Genomic DNA, 21,509 nt, shown 5'->3' with positions numbered 1-21,509 from the left:
AAAAGTTGATAAGTATATGGCTAAGGTCACTACACTGAAGTGGGAAGCCATCAAAATAGAGCCTGTTCTCTTTAAAACATCAGAAGAAATCATTTGGTGAATAAGCCTCAAAATGTCACTATTTAGTCAAATGTGGAAGTGGCTCTAATTTAAATCCTGGACTGCTTATAGGTAATTAGCCTTTAACATCAAATAATTTTATAAAATTCTACAAGATCATTAAAGCCATTTCTCATTGTCTATCAGTAGGCACTCTAATTTTCTTTAAATAATTTAAACTTTTATAGCATCATATAGATAATTTCCCTCTCATTACTGAGAGGTTCTTGGTTCAATAATTTTAAAGCATATTATTATAGTGAAACCAACTTCATAATTAAACAAAAATAACCCAAAGTAAGCAAAATTCACAATATTTTATTTGGCTGGGACAACCAAGGATGGATTTTTAAGTTAATGAATCTACCAGGGAGGTGTTAGAGTTTCTACTAAAACAAAAGTTAATAGTATTCACATTGCATGAGTCAGGATTCTTCTATAACAACATGGTGGGTAAAAGAATTTATAGAATAAAAATGTAAGGTGATTTCCAATACATGGACTAAGGATCTGTTTAATATTAGTCTTCACATTTAAATAAGTTGTTGCCTAGGAGAGCAAGTTGTTGGGATTTCACATTTGTCTTGAATTAATGACTGATGTAAAATTCACTTACAAAATATTGACTGTAAAAAATAAAATGATAGCTGTCTTGATGTAGAGTATCTCACAGCTATGACATATTTTTCAACAACAGTTCTCAAGAATGTTATTTACAGTGAATACTGGCTGCTGGCACAACTCATCCCTGCCTTCATGCCAGTGAAATTTTTATTAAATCCATTTTTCAAAGGTGGAAATAACTGAACCAAGAACCTTCAATGCTTTGAAATCATTGAACCAAAAACTTTCCAGTAATGGAAGAAAAATTAATCATCAGGAAGTCTTGGTGAGATTACCAGTTACTAGTCTCCACCTAGTAATAATATTCTCAAGGGGTGGGGCTAGGAATCTCTATTTTAAAATTTTAATTTAATTTATTTTATAGTTGACAGTATTGCAGATATCTCCCATTCCCTCTCCCTTTGCACCCCTCCTCCAAACCCCCACCCCACTCCAGGTCTTCCCCATACTGTCTGTGCTCATGGGCTATGCATATATGCATATATGTTCTTTGGTTAATCTCTTCCTTTCCCCTCCATCTACCTCCTATCTAAGATCTGTTATTCTGTTCCATGCATCCATGCCTCTAGGCCTATTTTTGTCATTTTATTTTGTTCATTAGATTCCACATATAAGTGAGATCATGTGATATTTGTCTTTCTCTACCTAGTTTATTTAGTTTAGCGTAATAATCTCCAGGTCCATCCATATTATCACAAAAAATAAGAGCTCCTTTTTTTACAGTCACATACTATTGCATTATGTAAATGTACCTCAGCTTTTTTATCTACTCATTTACTGATGGGCACTTGGGCTGTTTCCAAAGATTCTGGTCAAGTTTAGCAAATACTTCAATTAAAAGACCTAGCTGTTATAAAAAATTTTTTTTCTAGCATCTACAGTTCAAAATGTAATTTAATTAACTTTTCCATTTAGAATGGTGTTATGCTGGACTTCATAAAATTATGTGAGATATTACTTTTTCAATAAAAATGTTAACAAGTGTACATGAAAACAATATATTATTCCTACATCTGTTAGGGTACACTATTGTACTTTCCTCCAAATCTGTTTTTTTCCCCATTAATCTGGAAGTGATCCATTATACTGACATATCATGTTAACTAAAATATGCAGGGTAGGGCAAAAGTAAGTTTACAGTCGTGTTGGTGAAACACAGACTTTGTTCTTGTATTATTGTTTATTAATCATTGTAGTATTTACCATACAAAAAACTGTAAACCTACTTTTCCCCCATACAGCATACCAATATTATTTACTTTCAACATTTCCACATAGTCTTGGTTGCCACTCTCTTCTCTCTCTTTCCTTCTGTGTGTGTGTGTGTGTGTGTATCCCTTATTCCTTTTCCATAACTTTGCTTGTGTCATTGCCCATTATTTTATTTTATTTATTTTATCCTCACCCAAGGACATTTTTGCATTTAATCTCAAGATATAGAGTGGAAGGGAGAGAAGGAGGAAGAGAGAGAGATGAACATTGATGTGAGAGAGACACATCGAGTGGTTGCCACCCACACAACCCCAACCAGGGCCAGGGACAAACTGCAACCGAGGTACATGCCCTTTGTGGGAACCAAACCCGGGGCCTCTCTGGTCCACGGGCTGATGCTCTAACCACTGAGAAAAACCGTCCAGGGATCATTGCCCATTATTTTAATCTTCCGTTCTCTCTCTTTCTCTTTCTTCTGGTTAACTTATTCCTAGTCTCCACTTCAGTGTGTCTTGCATTTGTTTCTTCTATCCTTCTTAACATATATTCACTGTATTTACTGCACACTTTCTATGTGTTGGGCACCTGCTAAGTATGGGACACAAAGATAAGTAAGACTCCATAATTTCTGCCAACAAGGACTTTCCAGTTTAGATAATTTTATGGCTTTATCTCTCTGAGCATTTTTGTCTTTTCTGTTATAATTACCCAGAATAGTACCTCACAATATTTTCATTTCAAAGTACAAGGGATTAAATGGACAAGGATGTTTTGGCATTAGACAATGTCAAAGCTCTGGAATTGTTCTATGAATTGTATGCAGTCGATAATATTAGCGTTATTGTAACATATTCACTCCACATTAATGTACCACAGACCACGTGATAGACTATTCTAGTAAATACTTATGTTGTTATATTCTGAACACTTTTTTCATATTTTCCATTTTTTTGTGGAACTTCTCTAATTTCATTAGTATTTATTTCACTAGTTATTTTAATAGAGGTTTCCAAACATAGTCTAAATATTTTTAATGAATAATTTTATTATAGCTTTTTTTTTTAGCAGACTGTCACAATTTTTATTTCTTCTTCTGCTGTCCTCTTTAACATCTTCCCTGCTCTTTCTCTCTGTTTTATTATTTATTGTGTCTTATTTGCTATTGGTGTATAACCCAGGTAATCAAAAATACTAAGAATTGTTGATTTAAGAGTCAACAAAGTCCTAGAATAAACTTGAAGTATTTGGCTTTAATGCCAAGGTATTTTATCATTTTTTCTATAATTTCCAAGATTGCTTTTGAAAGCAATTTCCCTTTTGGAACTGTGTGCTGTAATGATTGGCACTGTACTAGAAGCCACCTTTAAGGTGTATCTCACTCATTTCCTCCGTTGTAAACAACTTCTCTATAGAAAAATTATGAACATATATTATAACCTCAGGGCCCCAAAGGAGAAGGTTCTTGGGATTATGATGTCTCCAGAGAAGGTAAGAGGGAAATGCCAATGTGCAAATCATTTTAGCAATTGTTCTATATCATTAAACCACTTTCTCTGATCTTCATGATGAAAATTATTGTAAAATTTAGCAAAGGTTCTTTTTTACATGGTTCAGTAAAGCAGAGAGGTCTCAACTGTATTGTTAATCAGAATGAGTGGAAATAACCAGTCTTAAAGAAATTATCCATTAGAGACAAATAAAGAAATTATCCATTGGTGCCATCAGGTAAGTGAACTCTTCCTTAACTTCAAATACTACTATAAAAGGTGCATTTATTTTTAAAAAAATTTATTTCAGAGAATATTTATTCACTTCTGAAATGTCAAGTTTTGGACGAGGCAATATAAAATACCAATAAGAGCTGGGATTAATGAGACACCAAAGAGTCTATATCCTTCCACTATTTTATTTTTTTAGTTTTAGTATGAGAGGGAAGGAGAGGGATATTTATATATTGTTACATTTATTTATTAAGTTCTTGGTTGATTTTTGTATATGTCCTGAATGAGGATTAAACCTATAACCTTGGTGTAGCAGGACGATGATCTAACCAACTGAGCTACCAGGCGAGTGCTCCTTCCATCATTTTAACTTCACTTTATGAAAAGGCCTATAGCATGTACTGAGAAAATGGCAAGACTTTGCTACTCACTTTGCCAACAAATCGAATTTTTGCCAACTATACTAAGTTCACTTAGGATTAAATCTCTTAGAAGTTATTTGCCCTCAAAAATGTATGAATAACAGTTGTTTTCATGCTGATTTACAAGCAAAGATGGTATAGTGAATTTACGTTTCAATAATTACTTTGTCTCCAAACACATAGCAGTAATAACTAAAATGTACAAAGATAAAATTTTAAAACCCTATTCAGGCTCAGATAATGGAAAAAAATCTTTGAGGAGCATGGATAGCACAAAAATCAAAAGCAGCACCTGCAGCTGTAGCTGAAGCTGAAAATGCACCTGTTATCCATCTGGTTGCAGACAGCAGTGAGTGTACATTCATCTCTTCCAAGGTAAATTGCAGAGCACAGTTAGCACAAAAAGGGTTGTTGAGTCAGACTATTTAAATCAAATGGCTTCTTGCTCCTTCCCATTCTACTAAAGAAAGAGAAAAAGAAACTGTTGAACAAAACTCACTGCTGCCAGTCTTTGTTAAAATTGTAGTCCTGTCCAGCCGGTGTTGCTCAGTGGTTGACCATCGACTCATGCACCATGAGGTTTGATTCCCAGTCAGGACACATGCCCAGGTTGTGGGCTCAATCTCCAGTGGGGGACATGCAGGAGGCGACCAGTCGATATTCTCCCTCATCAATGTTTCTATCTCTCTCTCCCTCTCACTTCCACTCTCTCTAAAATCTATTAAAAAATAAAAAGTTAAAAAAAAGTATAGTGTTGTGTTCGTCCCCCCAAAAAACCACAGACCTATTAAATTGTAGGGAACAGGCACCTATTTCTATACAGAAAGTGAACTAAACTGCCAACGGGCTCTGCAACTGATTCATTCATTGCTCAAATTTGCTATAATCAAAACAGAAGCCATGTAAGATCTATTTTGTATAGATGCCAAAAGATTCTAGTAGAAACAAGCAAGAAATACTAGAGAAGGAGAAGAGACTGCAGAGGAAGAGAAAGATAGATAAACAATAGTAAAACTATCCTCCCTAATCCAATGAGCCGGAAAACCTACATTCCAAAATACATCAGTAAATCTAGTCTTAAGAAACATAACCACCAAAACCAATGGTCACAATATGGATTATTTCCAGATGACAGTCATTTTATTGAATTATTTGACAAAGACACTCAAATGAGGATGAGATATAACTCCCAATACAAAAGAAAAAGGATATTTTGAAATAAAAAATTATAAAATTAAAATATGTGATTATTGATTTGAAAAGGAAAAGGAATTAGAATTTTTTAAGAAAATAAAATGAACAAAGAAACTTTTCCCTGGATTCAGAGAAATTTAGTAAATTAGAAGCTAAAATTTGAAATTCATTCAGAATATCCTGCTGAGAGACAAAAAAATATATACATTAAAAGTTAATGAGAGATCAAGAGACATGCAGAATAAATTTAAAAGTTTCATAATGTATCTAACAGCATTATCAGAGTAAGATGAGGACTTGGATAAGAGAAATGCAATACTCTAGGAAATGATTGAAAAAAATATTCCATAATTAATGTCAAGTGTCCTTAGAATAAAAGGATACTTGGAATTTTATTCAGGATACATTTTAAACAGAAATATTCATGTGAAACTGATAAATATCACACACAAAAAAACAGTTTAAACAGCTTTCAGAGAGAAAAAACATAACTGCAATTAGAGTAATGACATTCTTGTCATCAACACCAATGGATGCTGGAGACAAATGAAAATAACTGCCAATATAGATTTTTATACTCAGGCAACTTTTCACCCAGGGATGAGAGAGAAATACATACATTTTACACATGCAAACATAATAAACTTACCATATATAGATGCACACCAAATCAACAACAACAACACAACAACAAAAAAAACACCTATTATATATATTAAAACCAGAACAATTTTAGAATGATACAAAAAAAAAAAAAAAAATAGCAGGCAAAGAATTTGGTAAAATAAGTTGATAATTATCTGATGATTAAACGTACCAATGTGTTTGTATGTGTATTTTGAGAAAATGGTTAAACAAAAACTCTTACACATCAAAATAGTAGTGGCTAGAATATTGTCAAGATATGGTATGGCTCTAATGGATAGGAACACAGAAAAATTATAACTCTGTACAATAATATTAAATACTAATAGCTAATATTAAATTTAATATTTATAAAATTAGTATTACAGTCAATTTAAGAGTGAATAGTTGAAATATTGTCTAAAGCTCCAACCAAGAAGTAGTAATAGAAAATATAAAAAGTTTAACATAACATAAGGAAATTGATAGGGGCAAAACTAACAAACAAAATTATGATGAACGAACAGAAAATTCAAAGTCAAATAATACAAATAAAAAAAAATAGCCCTGGTTGGTTTGGCTGGGTGATAGAGCATAAACCATAGGTTTGTGGGTTAGATTCCGGTCAAGGGCACATACCTCGGTTGTGGTTCTTTCCCCAGCACTGGTTGGGGTCGGTTCTCTTTCTCTCTTTCCCTCTCCCTCTCCTCTCCCCCTACCTCCTCTCCCACTCTATCTGAAGATAAAAATGAAAAAAAGTATCCTCAGGTAAGGATTAAAAATAAAAAAGAAAAGCAGTATCCACAATAAGTGGAATGTTTCTTATCTTACCATCCCTTTACTGAGAATATAGTTGTTATTATCTTATTATCCCTTTACTGTGAATATAGTTATTATTAACATGCAATATCTCTGTTCTCATTCATCCTCTTTTTATTCTTTTTTAATTACAAAGAATAAACAGGACATGCTTGCCTCAGTTTTCTCCTTTGTTGTTGTTGTTGCTGTTTTTTAAATATCCCAGCCATTAATGTTAAGCTACCCCAGCCAATACTTCCATTTCTATATGGTTATTTTACCCAATTTTAGGATTCAATGTTAGGAAACCCATCTTGGTCCTCATATCAAATTGTGTCCTCAATACCAGATTTTATCAGTTGTAAAGGTTGTGTCTTACATTATTTCATTGCTCAATTCTCCATACTACCATTGGGGAATGGAATTATTTTTACTAGAATCCATAAAAGACTTCAAAAATAGGCACAAATTAAATTAACTAACTATTGGAACAATTGTAATACTATACTTTAAAAAGTCCCAGCCATATGCTACTTAAAACAAATGTAACTTGAATAAAACTACAATGAAACATTAACAATGAAATAAAATGAAATAGCCATGTCCTACAAATATTAGTATTTATTAGTCTGCCCCTAAACCTACTCTCATGAATCCTAAGAGATAATTTCTCTTATTTTTGTACTCCAGATGAAGAAAATGAGGCATAGAGTATTTAAATAGTATGCCCAGTCATCCACCTAATAAATGATGATGGAAGACCATGAACTCAAGAATTTTTACTAAAGAGTAAACAAGAGGACTCTTGCAATATCAATATTAGATAGGCCAGAATTTAAGATAAAATAATTAATAGACATAAAACAAAATGATACATTTTAATGCAAAACTCCTGCAATTAGATGTAACTGTCATCATAAATTTATACATATAAAATAATACTGCCCTCCCCTGGCCAATATTGCTCAGTGGTTAGAGCATTGGCCCACGAACCATAGAGTCCCGGGTTCGGTTCCTCCTAAGGGCACGTAACTCTGTTGCAGTTTGTCCCTGGCCCCAGTTGGGGTTGTGTGGGTGGCAGCCACTTGATGTGTCTCTCTCACATCAATGTTTCTTTCTCTCTCTCTTCCCCCCTCCCTCCCTCCCACTCTACCTGGAGATAAATGTAAAAAAATTGTCCTCATGTGAGGATAAAAAATAAATAAAATAATACTGACTTGAAATACATAAAGAAAAACTGACTTCTTCAGATAGAGCAGGAGGGAAAGAGAGAGGAAGAGAGCGAGAGAAACATTGGTGTGAGAGAGACACATCGAATGGCTGCCACCCACATGACCCCAACCGGGTCGGGGACAAACTGCAACTGAGGTATGTGCCCTTAGCAGGAACCCAACCTGGGGCCTCTCTGGTCTGCGGGCTGACGTTCTAATCGCTGAGCAAAACTGGCCAGGGCCCATACACCATTTTCTTATGCATGGAAACTCATTATGAGGAGATTCTGAGGAAAGTCTCCAAATACATTCCAGACCAGAAAGAGAAGATATATGCTCTCCTGACAGATCCCACGGACAGAGGACTTCGAAGTATCCTAATTACCATGTATGAAGACAGAGGGATGAGTAGTGGAAGACAAACCATAGAATTAATGATCCCAGCTCCAACTGGGATCCTCATCTCTCCACTGGCCATTGCAGACCATCCCCTACCTCCTCTCAAGAGCACCATCACTTTGTTTCAGCTACCAGAGCCACGGTTAGTTACTGCAAGGACTAACTTTCTAAAATTCCATACCTAGAGTGGTCTTGCTCAGCCCCTTTGTGTCTCCAAATTGTGTAGGACTCTGTAATATTTTATTAGTTTATGACAAAACACAATGAAGCACTTCATTTTTTAAAATTCAAAGTTATTAATGAAATATGTACTTGGTCAGTCCAATGCAAAATTTATTTCTTACCTGCCACCTATACCAATGGTTCTCTTCATTTCTTCGACCAGCTTCCCAGGTTGCTATAGACATCAAAGTCATATCTTAGCTAGTGATCTGTCTTATTCCCCCAAATTAATAAAACACTTTACTTCAGGATTTTAGTATAGGGTAGGCTGTGTCTGTGGTTTTGCTAATGCATTTCCCAGATTTCAAAGAACTATCACTTTTCCTATGACCGAAGTCTTAAAGATCTATTTCTGCTGTAAAGTTTCTCAACCGAAGTTCATTGGAAGAGTAATACATTGTTATAGTATAGCTATTATTTATAATAAAGCAGGATTCAATACAAAAAATAAATCAGAAAAAAACAAAATACAGCTTATCCAAGGAGAAAAAGGAAAATAATGAATAGAAAAACATATTAACAAAATCAGAATTTAATTTTTTAAAATTTCATAAAAATACAAATAATTACCAAAATCATAAAAATATGAAAGCAATGAGACATTATTTTAATATTAATAACAAAGGAAGGTGGGCTATAACCAAAAGAGGAAGATACATTTTTTTAAAGTCCATAGCCAGCTTCAAGCTACTAAACTTGAAAATATAGAATAGTTGTTTTCATTCTAGAATTATATAAATTGCCAAGAAAAAATAAAAAATGGGATTGAATCACAAATTGTTAATTAATTGGAATTAATTAACAGTTAATGAATTGTTCATTGAATTGGAATGAACCATTCTTTAAATGGAGAAAGTGGTTTTACATACATTTATCAAACTTTTAAGGAACAGGTAATACCTGTAATTATAATCTTTTATAATTATAATCTCTATTATAAGTATAGAGACTATTTTAAAAAGTAGAAAAAAATAGGGATCATTACAACTTTTTTTATGCTATTAACATTTTCTTTATATCCAATTAGGGTAGACTATTTAAGATATGGTGTTGGACAATTATTTCTTTATTTGGAATAAGAGAAAATTATACTTCTACCTCAGGACATATATAATAAATTCCAAATAAATTAATAATTGGAAATTAAATAAGAAATGCATAGCTTTAGAATTTTCAGAAGAATATATATATATTTTTTGAGAATAGCAAATACTTCAAACAGAAACTCTTATACAGTCACATTGAAAGGAAAAGATTGCCAAAATTCACTAAATTAATATTTTAAACTTTATGTCAAACAAATGACACCATACATGACAAAATGATTAAAAATTTGAGAATTTATTTTCAACACTTGAAACTGATAGAGCAGTAGGGTCCAAAATATAATGAAAAGTCCTAAATTAAAAAGAAAAAGTTATCCTAAGACAATAATGAGGAAAAGGTAGAAATAAACAATTCACAAAAGAGGAAACAGTCTCATAAGATAGACATCATATTGTACCCATACTGTGACTAAAAATCAAAACCTCTAAATCAATGGTTTAGAAAATAGGGACTATCATTTAAACAAGTCAGCGGATTAATTTGGTGATATGGAGTGTGCTCACACCCAAGGTTCAGAAATTCTACTTCTACATATGTATCCAGAAGATACTCTTGCATGTGTACAAAGACAAGTATGCACAATAATGCACATAGTTGGTGGGGTGTTTTTAATATCAATAAGCTGGAACAATAAATTGTTCTTCATGCAATGAAATTCTATACAGTGGATAAAATGAATAAAATATCAATATGAATATAATGTAAAAATGTAGAATTCTATTAAAAAAATTGAAGTGGTATATATGGTATGGTAGTCTAGTGGACTATATTATCATTTGCAATTATTCCTTTCTCTGAAAAATAACTTATACAGCCCCATACATTGACTTTGAGTTTTCCACATGATGCACTTTATCCAGTGAAATGTGAACACATGTGACTTATGTCACAAGCAGATGCTCTAAGGAGTCTTATAAGTTTCCACCAACTTACATGTTCTTCTCTCTCTGCCTCCAGAATGGCATATCTGTGACTGGTACTATTCTTCAGCTTCAGTTCTATACTGAACAGTCCTGTGGAGCAGAACTACAGTTGACCTGCTTTTGGCTACATTGAATACAGAAGAGAAACAAACCTTTGCTGTCTGTAAGCCACTGACATGATTTTTTCTTGTTTTCTTTTCCGTGTCCTCTCCCATTCCTTCTCTTCCTTTCTCCCCCTTTCTTCCTCCCCCTCCCCCCTCCTCTTCACTCTTTTCCTCCTACTCCTTCCTTGTTAATGCAACCTTATACAGCAAAGAAGAAACAATTTATATAATTTAAAATATTTAGAAAATAATACAATATGATATTTAGATATACAAATATGCAATATTAAATAATTTGGAAATGATGAATATATGGGAACAGAGACGTTTCAGATGGGGAGAGACACTGAGTAGCTCACAATGTTTGTTTTATCTTTAGTGTTTTATTAAAAAAATAATTTAACTATATTAAAGATTTGATTTAAAAAAAAAGTAAGATAAACACGATTGTTCTTTATTATCTGTTCTTGTCTGTGGACTTAAAATATTTCACAATATACTTAGTTTTAATGGAAAGTACCAAATCTCTCACTGAAATTTCAGGGACAGACAATAAATAGATAAAAGGACATTTGGGATCCACCTTCTAATCACACTTGAGGTAGTCTATGCGATAAATAGAGCACTGGTTCCAGAATTAGACAAAATTGAATTCAAACCAAGTGCCACCATTTATCTGCTGGATTCCTTTGAGCTTTAATTACCTCATCTATTGATCAGGGACAGAGATTCGCCTTAGAATCGTGCTAAATATTAAAATGGAATAACTCTTCTTCAATGCCTGAGTACACAGTAATTTTATTTATTTATTTATTTATCATTCATTTATATCTTATATCATTGTACTAGTTTGAGACCTCCAAATTTGTTCTTTTTCTGAATAGTTTTGACTACTTGGCATCCTTTGAGATTCAATATGTATTTTAGGATAGATTTTTTTTTCTGAGTATATAAAATTTTAGGTGCTAAAGATATATTGGTTTTCACTTCCCTCAAATATTATGTTCTAATATTAAGTCAGATCTACTTTGGGGCACACAAGCAGCTTAGATGATAATTCAGCCTTAATATTAGGTCAAACAGCTAAGGAGAGGATTTATGAGAATTATTTCAGCTTTATAATTAAAGTCTGACTCACTGCTTTAAAAAATATTATCTTATTACTAAAATCTCTGATTGTTTTATAGAGGTTGGTAAACTTTTCCCCTAAAGGGCCCGATAGTAAATATTTTCAACTTTGCAGGCCATCTGGCCTCTGTTACAACAACTCAGTTCTGCCTTGTAATGCAAAGCAGCTATACACAAAATAAAATAAATGGGCTTGGCTATGTTCCAAAACAACTTTAATCCTAGACCCTGAAATTTGAATTTCATATAATTTTCACTTATCATAAAATACTACTTTTCTTTTTTTCTTCAACTATTTATAATTATAACAAACATTCTTAGCTCTCAGGACATATAAAAAGAGTTGGCAGGTTGTACCTTGTCACACATGCCTTCACTGGCTGATCTCTGCTTATTTTCATTAAAAAAGAGAAGGCACTTAATGGTAATATGCATGTAATATGTAACATGCATGGTTATAATCTCATCTCTGTTACTAGTCTATTATTTTAATTGTTTTAATTTACAATATCCTATTAAAGATTATTGGATACTCCCTTATTGTATTATTTTGGATAATTAAAAAAATAGTAATTTATCTCATAAAGCTTCCTTACTTTAAAATATTAATGTCTATTTTAAATCTATTTGAATAATTTATTGTTTTTAGAATGTCTGGTTTTACTTTGCTGAGCTTCAATGTTTCCCTTCCTAAACTACTGAGTTTTATTTATTTAATTTTTAAATCCTCCCCTGAGAATATTTTTTCATTTATTTTCAGATAGATTGTGGCGGGGGAGAAACACCAATGTGAGAGAGACACATAGATTGGTTGCCTCCCACATGACCCCTACCAGGGCCAGGGACCAAATAGCAACTGAGGTACATGCCCTTGATCAGAATCAAACTCGTGACTCTTTGGTCCACGGGTGGACACTCTAATCACTGAGTTAAACTGGCCAGCGCATAAACTACTGAGTTTTATATTTTGATAATTATCTGTCTTGTTCCCTAACCCAAAATAGTTTGATATGGACTATTATGGAGCAGAAAACCTTTAAACAAAGTTTCATAACATTTTCCCAGTATGCAATGATCTTTCTCAGCTAATGATTTTTGAATCTTGAGTCTTCTTTTTCTCCCCAAGTATTTGTTGCACTTCCATTCATGTTACCACTATAGAAAAGCTTATCTAGTCATATTTTTATTGTTAAGTAGTGATTTTTATTTCTTTTCTAATGGGATCAATTTATGTATGTGAAAATATAACATTATAACATAAAAATATAGCTGGAAAAGTTTCATTAAGAATTTTACATTGCTATGCTTATATTTGTTCTATTTGTTGTTCATTATATATGATGATTGTATTTTGCATGGAAATTGATGTTTCTCTAAAAATATTTTAAATGTAGGTATGATTTTCAGTCTATAATTTTCCTTGTATAGAACTTTTGTATTTTCATAGTCAGTGAAGGTATATTTTGACATTAACTTTATTTTGCATTTATATTGCAGATTTAACATTTACATAGGTATGGACAATGATTCATTATTAGCAAGCTTTTAACCTCAAATAAAACCTTATTAAAAACTGAGAGATATATGGCAGGTACTAAGAATTTATTAATTTTGATTTTTAGTATTCATTTCATTAATAATACTTATACTGAACAAAGTGTTTTGTGAATTTTACAGAAGTTAGAAGTGAAATATAAACCGCAATTATATTGACTTCACTTTTATGTCAATCATCCTTCCCTATCTTTGATTTTCTGTTTCTGTCATTTCTAAAGCGAGAAACTAAAAGAAGTTGCAATAAATCAGTATAAGTTATATCCAAGATAACATAAAATTTTAAATTTTTCAATAAAACTAGATATACTGTTGGCAAAGTGTGGTCCAGGAACTCACAGGAGTTCTCGAGTTCTTTTTAAGAGATCTATGAAGTCAAATCCATTTTCATAATAATACTAAGATATGTGCCTTTTGTTGGCATTTGCACAGATACTACAAAAACAACAATGGGTAAAACTACAGCACAGGTCAATACAGTGGCAGCAAACTGTACTGTTAGCCTTTCTGTTGTTCACTTTCACACAGAAAAATGAGTCCAGTTTTAAGAAAGCAATTAAAATATCAGTTTCATTACTTTTTGTTTGTTTGTTTGTTTTGTTTTTTGGTGGTATGTGTCTCTAGCGGGAACTGAACCCGGGAGTCTCTGGTCCGCAGGCTGATGCTCAACCGCTGAGCCAAACTGGCCAGGGTAGTTTCATTACTTTTTGACCCTTAATTTTTGTCTTTTTCATTCTTTGTGCAAAACAAGAAATACACATTAAGCCATGAAAAACACTTCAGTATTTCCAAATGCATTTATTTATGGTGGTACCATAGTGTGCTAAGTCAACTTACACTAGCTCACAAGAGCATACTGTGCAAGTATCTTGCTTACCCTATGTTCACAAAGATAGCGTATCATGAATTAACACAGAATAGGAGATTTTATGCCACAGAAGCTGGCAAACATAACCATTATTATAGCTTTAATTACAAAAGACACCACCAACTGTTTGCAAGCATGGAGTAACTGAAATACTAGACTTTCCTAGTGGAATATAGACTAGTGCAACCACTTGGAAAACAGTTTGGCAATTTCTCATAAAGGTATTATAAAGGACCTAGCAATGCTATTTCTAGGTTTTTACTCAAGGGGAATGAAAATAAACTTTTATAAAAACATTTATTCAAGACTGTTATACCAGCTTTGTTCATAACAGTTAAAAACTTGAAAAACTATATTTGCCCATTATTAAAGTAATATTTTGGTATATTCATATACTTAATATGACTCAGCAACAAAATAAAATCCACTATTGATAGGTTTAACAACATTGATGAATTAAAAGATATCATGGTGAGTATATATGTGTATGTATGACTCTAAACAAATTTCAGAAACAGTTCAAACTAATATATAGAGATAGAAACAGAGGAGTGAACGCCTGTAGGTGAGAGAACAACCACCTTTAATCAGAGTGTCCTATGATTACATATTTCAGTGGTGAATGTTTACATGAGCTTTCATTTAAAGGAAGCTTCCACAACTAATGTAATTGTGAAAACCATGATAATAACATGCAATCAAAATGTGAACAGAAATGTGACATAAATAGAGCTCATAGTCAAGGGCAGAACAGTAAATATTCTGCCATTAGAAGCATAAATTACATTGTATCCCTCTACCTACAAACACACTGCATTTCCCAAACATGCTGGATAATTGAACTAATGTAGATTAAAATTAAAATGTAAAACTACCCTTTTCCCCAAAAAAGACAGAAGCAAAAGATAATAAATTTTATTCATTTGGCATATAGAAGAATAGAACTAATACTGTATAGGGGCTGATATAAAATGGATTTAAAAAAATACACAGAGCCAATTATACCTTCTTTTATTTTGCATCGCTGCACTAACCATTTTACTGAGAAACACATCTGATTAGAATGGGAAAAGCACAACTCCAAAGTAGATTGGATGGCAGTAGAACATATTTTATCTACTTGATACTTTAAATAGATACTCATGTATCAAAAGCAATACTAGAGAAAGTACTTTGGAAGTATTGTAGTATGATTTAATGCTCTGTTTTATGTGATAAATTTCAATATATAGTTTATTTTACAACTACATTGTATACCTAGCTAAACTTGACATAGTTACCAATATTTATTTATTTTTTGTGAGGTTATTTGCCCTATATTTAGATGTTAATTTTTTTGTGCAATTCCTTTTACTTCATGCTATAATGAAAACCATGCATCACTGCATTAAGTGAAGTAAGGCACTGAATAAAATAGAACAGTGCTATTAACCTCTAACATTAGTGTGTAGGGAGGCAAAGACAAGTTTAATAACTCAGGGAGAAAAACTCACAGTAAAATTACCCAACCCTGCTTTACCCAGGCACATTAACATAGGGTAATAAACGTGAGTCTATTTTCAAAAAGGAATTAAATGATCATCAATAATCAATAGTGAACTTTTTATAGCTTTAAAGTGATTGGTCCTTTAAAATGGGATCATCACCTGATATTTGACTTTTGTAAAGTGATGCAGTATTTCATTTTATTGTCATATAAAGCATATTTAGATGTCTGCCCAACACTGCATGGAATTGGGAATATGCGAACTTAAATTAATCATTTAGTTTTTTTAAAAAAGTCTGATTTGTGTTTAAGTTTATCTCATGTCAAACATTACTTCTAGTTTTATTATATATTTTTATATGATGTGTACATGTTATGTGAAGATCAGCAATAAAACATTTTTTTCCTAGATTACATATAAAAAGTGATATGTCAGGATCTAATTTTAATTGCGTAATACATCCCTGCATTTTTATAAGCATAAAAAGTATTTAGTAACAAAATCAGGTTTGTTGTTTAGATATGAGAAATTTGTTTCCTCTTTTTTCCTCTGAAATTTGTGACTATTTGAATATCCTTTGCTCATATAGTTTTAAGTGTTTCTCTGTAAAGAATTTAAAATATTTTTAGGTATATATATATTCAAGCAAGGTAAAAATATCATCCACTACCACTAAGGTTTAATTTTAATAATGACAGCTATATGTGACTCTCTATAGGACTATTAGAAGCCTTCAAAAAACCCAAAACATATTTTCCTATCTTAAAATGCATTTTGAAATGATACTTTAAAAAAATATTTTAGCACTGGGCCTAAAAAAAACCTATGACTTAACTTTGAATTCATAAACCAACCTTTACTGGGCTCCTCCTATGGAACCATGTCCCTGAAGCTAAAGAGATAAAATAATAAAAATGATAATTTCATCTTCGAATCATGAGCATGAAGATGTTGACAATCACAGGAGTAAAAAAAAACTTCGTCAAGACATTCTCATTTGCATTTATAAACCCATGTGTGATTGTTTCAGGATTTTATTATTATTATTTACTATTTAATGAAATGTCAATTTTTTTTTAAAGAAGAAAAATATTCTCCAGTGAGTTACACATCCATGTAGCCATTACAACAGTCTTTAAGTTTCCAATAACTTCTTATGCTCTGCCCATTCAAAGGACCTATCAGACAGGTTTAAGGAATAATTTGACACAGGTATAAGTCAGTATAAAAAGCAAATGTTTTCTTAATGAAAATAATAATGGACTTAAACAAAAACTTATAAAATGTAGAACACATACTTTATGTATTTTTCTTTAGAAAGACAATTTGATTTAATATCAAGATAGGGAGGTTCCTCATAGATAGAAATTAATTTACAAGCTCATTCCAGAAATCTTATAAAGAATAAGCATAGCTGAGGCCAAAGGAACCATAATAAAATAAAATCTCTCACAGAAACATTGCTGACCTCCATGCCCATTAGCTTTGCTCACCCATGAGGGTAACTATTACCAAGGCTGTTAGATTTAAGTGCAAGGTAGATTGAAAAATAAGTTTTAGCTGTTTTATATTATTTTGGCCCAAAGGTGAAGACATGTTTCAAAATTGTGCTTGTCGTTTTGAAGTATGGATGCCACAGGGAAGAGGGTATACAAAAAAAGAAAGCAAGTATCATTAGGTCAGGAATTCCACTGATAAATCAAAACGGGGGCAAAAGGCACATTGTAAAATTGTGGAAGAGTTGTGAAAAGCAAACCTCTTCCAATTTTATGCTAGAAAGGTTATAGTACATTTCATGTGGAACTTGACAGTGATTTGAAAAAATTCCCAAATGGCAAAGGTGTTAGGTGATTTCGAAGGTGTTATTTAAACTCTTCTTGGAAAATGCTAACAAAGATGAGAACTAATAAGGCAAGTGACATTTTCTTGTCCCTATTTTTAAAAACACTCTTATAATCCTGTTTAGCTGAGACCTATGTGGGTGGTCTTGCAATGAAATAGATTAGATTGTGTAGGTTAAACCTTTCTAAATCAAGTTGATATTGTTGTAAATAATCTGGTTGTTAATTAACAAGGAAGGAGCAAAGGGAAAGCAAATATTATAAATATGCCCAATAAAGTCTGGGTGATGTAGGGAAGGTACTTGCCTACCGCAAGTCAGACCTGGGAACGGGTCATTGGCCAGAGTAGGCATGACTACTGCAAGCCAGAAGATATGATATTTAAACTCATAAACAAAGGAGTTCCCTCTCTTGCCTCTTGGTGTGTTGCATTGGACTCTTGGCTTGCAGAACTCTCACACTCCTGCATTTGCCCACATGGCCTATGGCCATGTGAACCCCACACACAGTGAACTAATGGACTGCGACTAGTCTGATGCTATGCTGGACCCAGCTCTACCACAAAATGGAAACTTTGGACACAGGCTTTGCTTCTGGGTCTGCTGAATCCTCTGCTGCACCTCTTCTAGGACTGAGTTAGGGCTATGTGACTTTAGAAACCAAGGGATGTAATTCCACAAAAATGAAAATCACTCATCCTCCTGTGCAAGTCTCCAAAAATTCTTTTTCTTGAGATATCACAAGGACTCAACCCCCAGCACCCAATGGGGAAAAGGTTAGCCCACTTCCGGGATACCCTACTTCCACTGATAACAAAGTGACCTCAAAATTAATTAAAAGCATGGATATAATAGCCTATCAAAAACTGCAGTAAACTTAATCAGCTGATGATAGAGCTGTTATTGGTAGTATTTGCTCAATTAATTTAAAAAAGAATGAGACCAAATGTAATGTATAATGACAATCATACTCAGAAGGCATTGTTTATTAAATATGTGGCTTCATAGATAGCTTTTCATAAATTTACTTGAGTTTGGAAATCAAAAAAGCATAAAGTGATCCAAACTTTACTATTTTGTGTTGTCATTAGAGTAGTTAATTTTAATGAGTGTATATTCCTGACATTTTCATATAATCAAAGTATGCAAAGATTTACTCCAAATTTGTGCCTCCCATTTCATAATAAGCTCTTTCATCATTATGGTTAAGATTTTACTTTTATTCTCCTCTAAGAATACACTATCTTGTAAGCCATATATAAATCTAAACAGCAACTTAGTATTATAGTGGTCATACAAGAATTTCATACTTTTTTTTTTGCTTGAAGAGATTTTATATTCATCACAATATACTAAAACTATAAGATTAGCATGCATGCCTTTAAATAAATTGCATTGAATAAAACAGCATTTTCACACTTTCTTTGAAATTTATCACTCTAGGTAGTTTGCTTAAAATATCAACTTAAAAGCAATAGGTATTTTTTAAAAACATTTTATTTCTTCTGTATTGAGATATACTAGTTTAATTTCTACAGTGATACTTCATTGTAAAAGTCTTCATGTATAAAATGTTTATGATAATTTTGAAAGAGCTGAATTGTATTCTAGTCACATTGCATCACCATATAATACGGAAGTTACTCGTCATATGATATTGCCACATATGATATTGCCAAATTTCCTCCACATTAAAAAAAATGTAATGTTCTTTATTAAGAACATTATTAAGTGTAATATTAATCAAATTAATTTTGAATTGAGCATCATCATTGTTTCCATGTATAAGTGTGGCTCTGAAAGAGTCTCAAAAAAATTAAGTTAGCACCAATATAGGTCATCTTTGAGGCAATCTTTACTGGCACTGACTTTATCTCTTTATTGGGAAAAGTTCAGGTTCTAGATATGTACTCAGTGGACTAGTGACTTCTCCACTCTGCAACCTTCTGATCTTCTTTACATATCTCCCATAAAGTATATACAATGCTAATATGTCCAAATATGACATCCTGATAGGAACACTACCCACCAGCTACTCCTGCAATTTCTCTGTCTCAATTAATGTTAATGCCATTCTGTCAGTTTCTGGGGTGAAAAACTTTGAGGTAACACTAGACATAAAAGTCCATCAGCAAATTCTATTAGCTCTACCTTTAAAATATACCTGAAATTTGACAGTTGTCCTCCACACCACTTCCAACACCCTGATCCATCTTTTTTGTTATATTGTATGTTTGTTTGTTTTATTTATTTTTTGTTCAGATAGAGTGGGAGGGAGAGAGAGAGAAACATCAACGTGAAAGGGACACATCGAGTGGCTGTCACCCGCACGACCCAACAAGGGCCGGGAACAAACTGCAACTGAGGTACATGCCCTTAGCAGGAACCAAACCCGGGTCTCTCTGGACCACAGGCCGACGCTCTAACCACTGAGCCAAACCAGCCAGGGCCTGATCCATCTTTTCAAACCTGATTTATTCCAATAGTTCTCTTACTAGTTTTTTGTGACTGGCTGACATCCTCTGTTCTTCCTCCCCAAAACAGTCACAGTAGTTTTTAACACAGAAGTCATAGGGATTTTGACAAAATACCCAGGTGACTCATCTTCGAAAAAAATGTAATTGCTTTCTATCTCATTCAAGGTAAAAGCCAAATTCCCTACTTAGCTTAGGTAAGGCAAGCTAATATACCAATTGCCTGTCTATATCTTCTCTTACCACTATTCATACAGATGATCCGTGTGCACCATGGCCACAGCTCCAGGAGTGAGAGAGCACTACCAGAGCCAGCAAGCTGGACATAATACCCAAAGCACACTGTGGCAGAACAAAGCCCACTCCCATACCACACCTCCTCTAGGGCCATCAGATCTGTCTTTTATTAGTCCCATTCCTCGCTCTTGAGGACTCATTTAATGTAAGTATCTCCATCAATTCTAGATTTATTTCATATCAGAGCAGATTCAACAGTAGTGTCTAGGAGTACAATAGTTGTGGAAGGATATTTAGGGGAGTTGGTTAAATTCTTAATAGAAAAAGAGAATGTTTCACTTTATTTACTCCTTATCCATCTTTCAGCATTGGGCATGTTCACATCCAGCCAACTGAAATTTGATATACACTTTTGGAGGTGAGCAAGACTGTTTGTCCATTTTCCAAAATGATTCGTTCCATAAAGGATCTAGAAGTTTCCATGTTGTCATCATATGTGACCTTGGGGAAGTGGGGAGATGATGATGGCCAGAGGACACCCTGTGGCAAAGTCAGTTTCCATGTTCATGTCTGCCTAGATATCCTTGATATGATCATCCATGGAAGTCAAAGCAGTCACTGTCTAAACTATCCATTTATCCTCAGATACAGAACAGGAATAGAAAAGGAAGTATATACAATTATGAAAATGTGCAGAGAAATATTTGCTTCTCATCACCTAATGTAAGAGGTAAGTGAAAGGAGAAGGTAGCCTTTGGAGGAATGCAATGCAGTATTCACGAGAAGACTGGCTTTTCTTTATTCTTTCCCCTAATCTCCCATTTGAGGAGGAACAACAGTGAACTGGTTTCCCTTCTCAAAGTGAAAAGTGAAAGCCACCAAAAAAATAACTTTTTAAAAGCCTAGCAATACCTGAATTGTATCCCTACCTGACACTAAGTCAGAGACGGAATATCATAGAGAGCTGAGATGGCTGTCCAATGAACAACATTCATTTCCCCATCTTCTTCCTGTTTGGTTTGCCCAAGATAAGTGAATTTTCCACAGGAGTAGTGGATATCCAGGAGCTTGACCTTCTATAGATGCCATTTCACATCTGTACCCAAATAAGTTGAAACATCTCATCAAACCAGGTAAAGAGTTTAGGTTTTGTAAAGAACTGATAGAACATCCAGAAGGTCAAGAGCCCTCTGTAGTATCCTACAGATCTTTATATTTATGTTCCAAAAAGTTTGGTTGGGAAAGTGTCAAAATATGATAT

General features: G+C 33.3%; 1 pseudogene; it reads left to right on the top strand.

The window, feature by feature from the left end:
- The window catches only part of LOC118642024, a 75,021-nt pseudogene that overhangs the window by 23,343 nt on the left and 30,169 nt on the right, over positions 1-21,509 (top strand).

This window comes from Molossus molossus, unplaced genomic scaffold, assembly GCF_014108415.1.
Source record: "Molossus molossus isolate mMolMol1 unplaced genomic scaffold, mMolMol1.p scaffold_m16_p_3, whole genome shotgun sequence".
Taxonomy (NCBI): Eukaryota; Metazoa; Chordata; class Mammalia; order Chiroptera; family Molossidae; genus Molossus; species Molossus molossus.
Note: the sequence above shows the minus strand (reverse complement) of the source record. Positions and strands in the feature narration are given on the sequence as shown.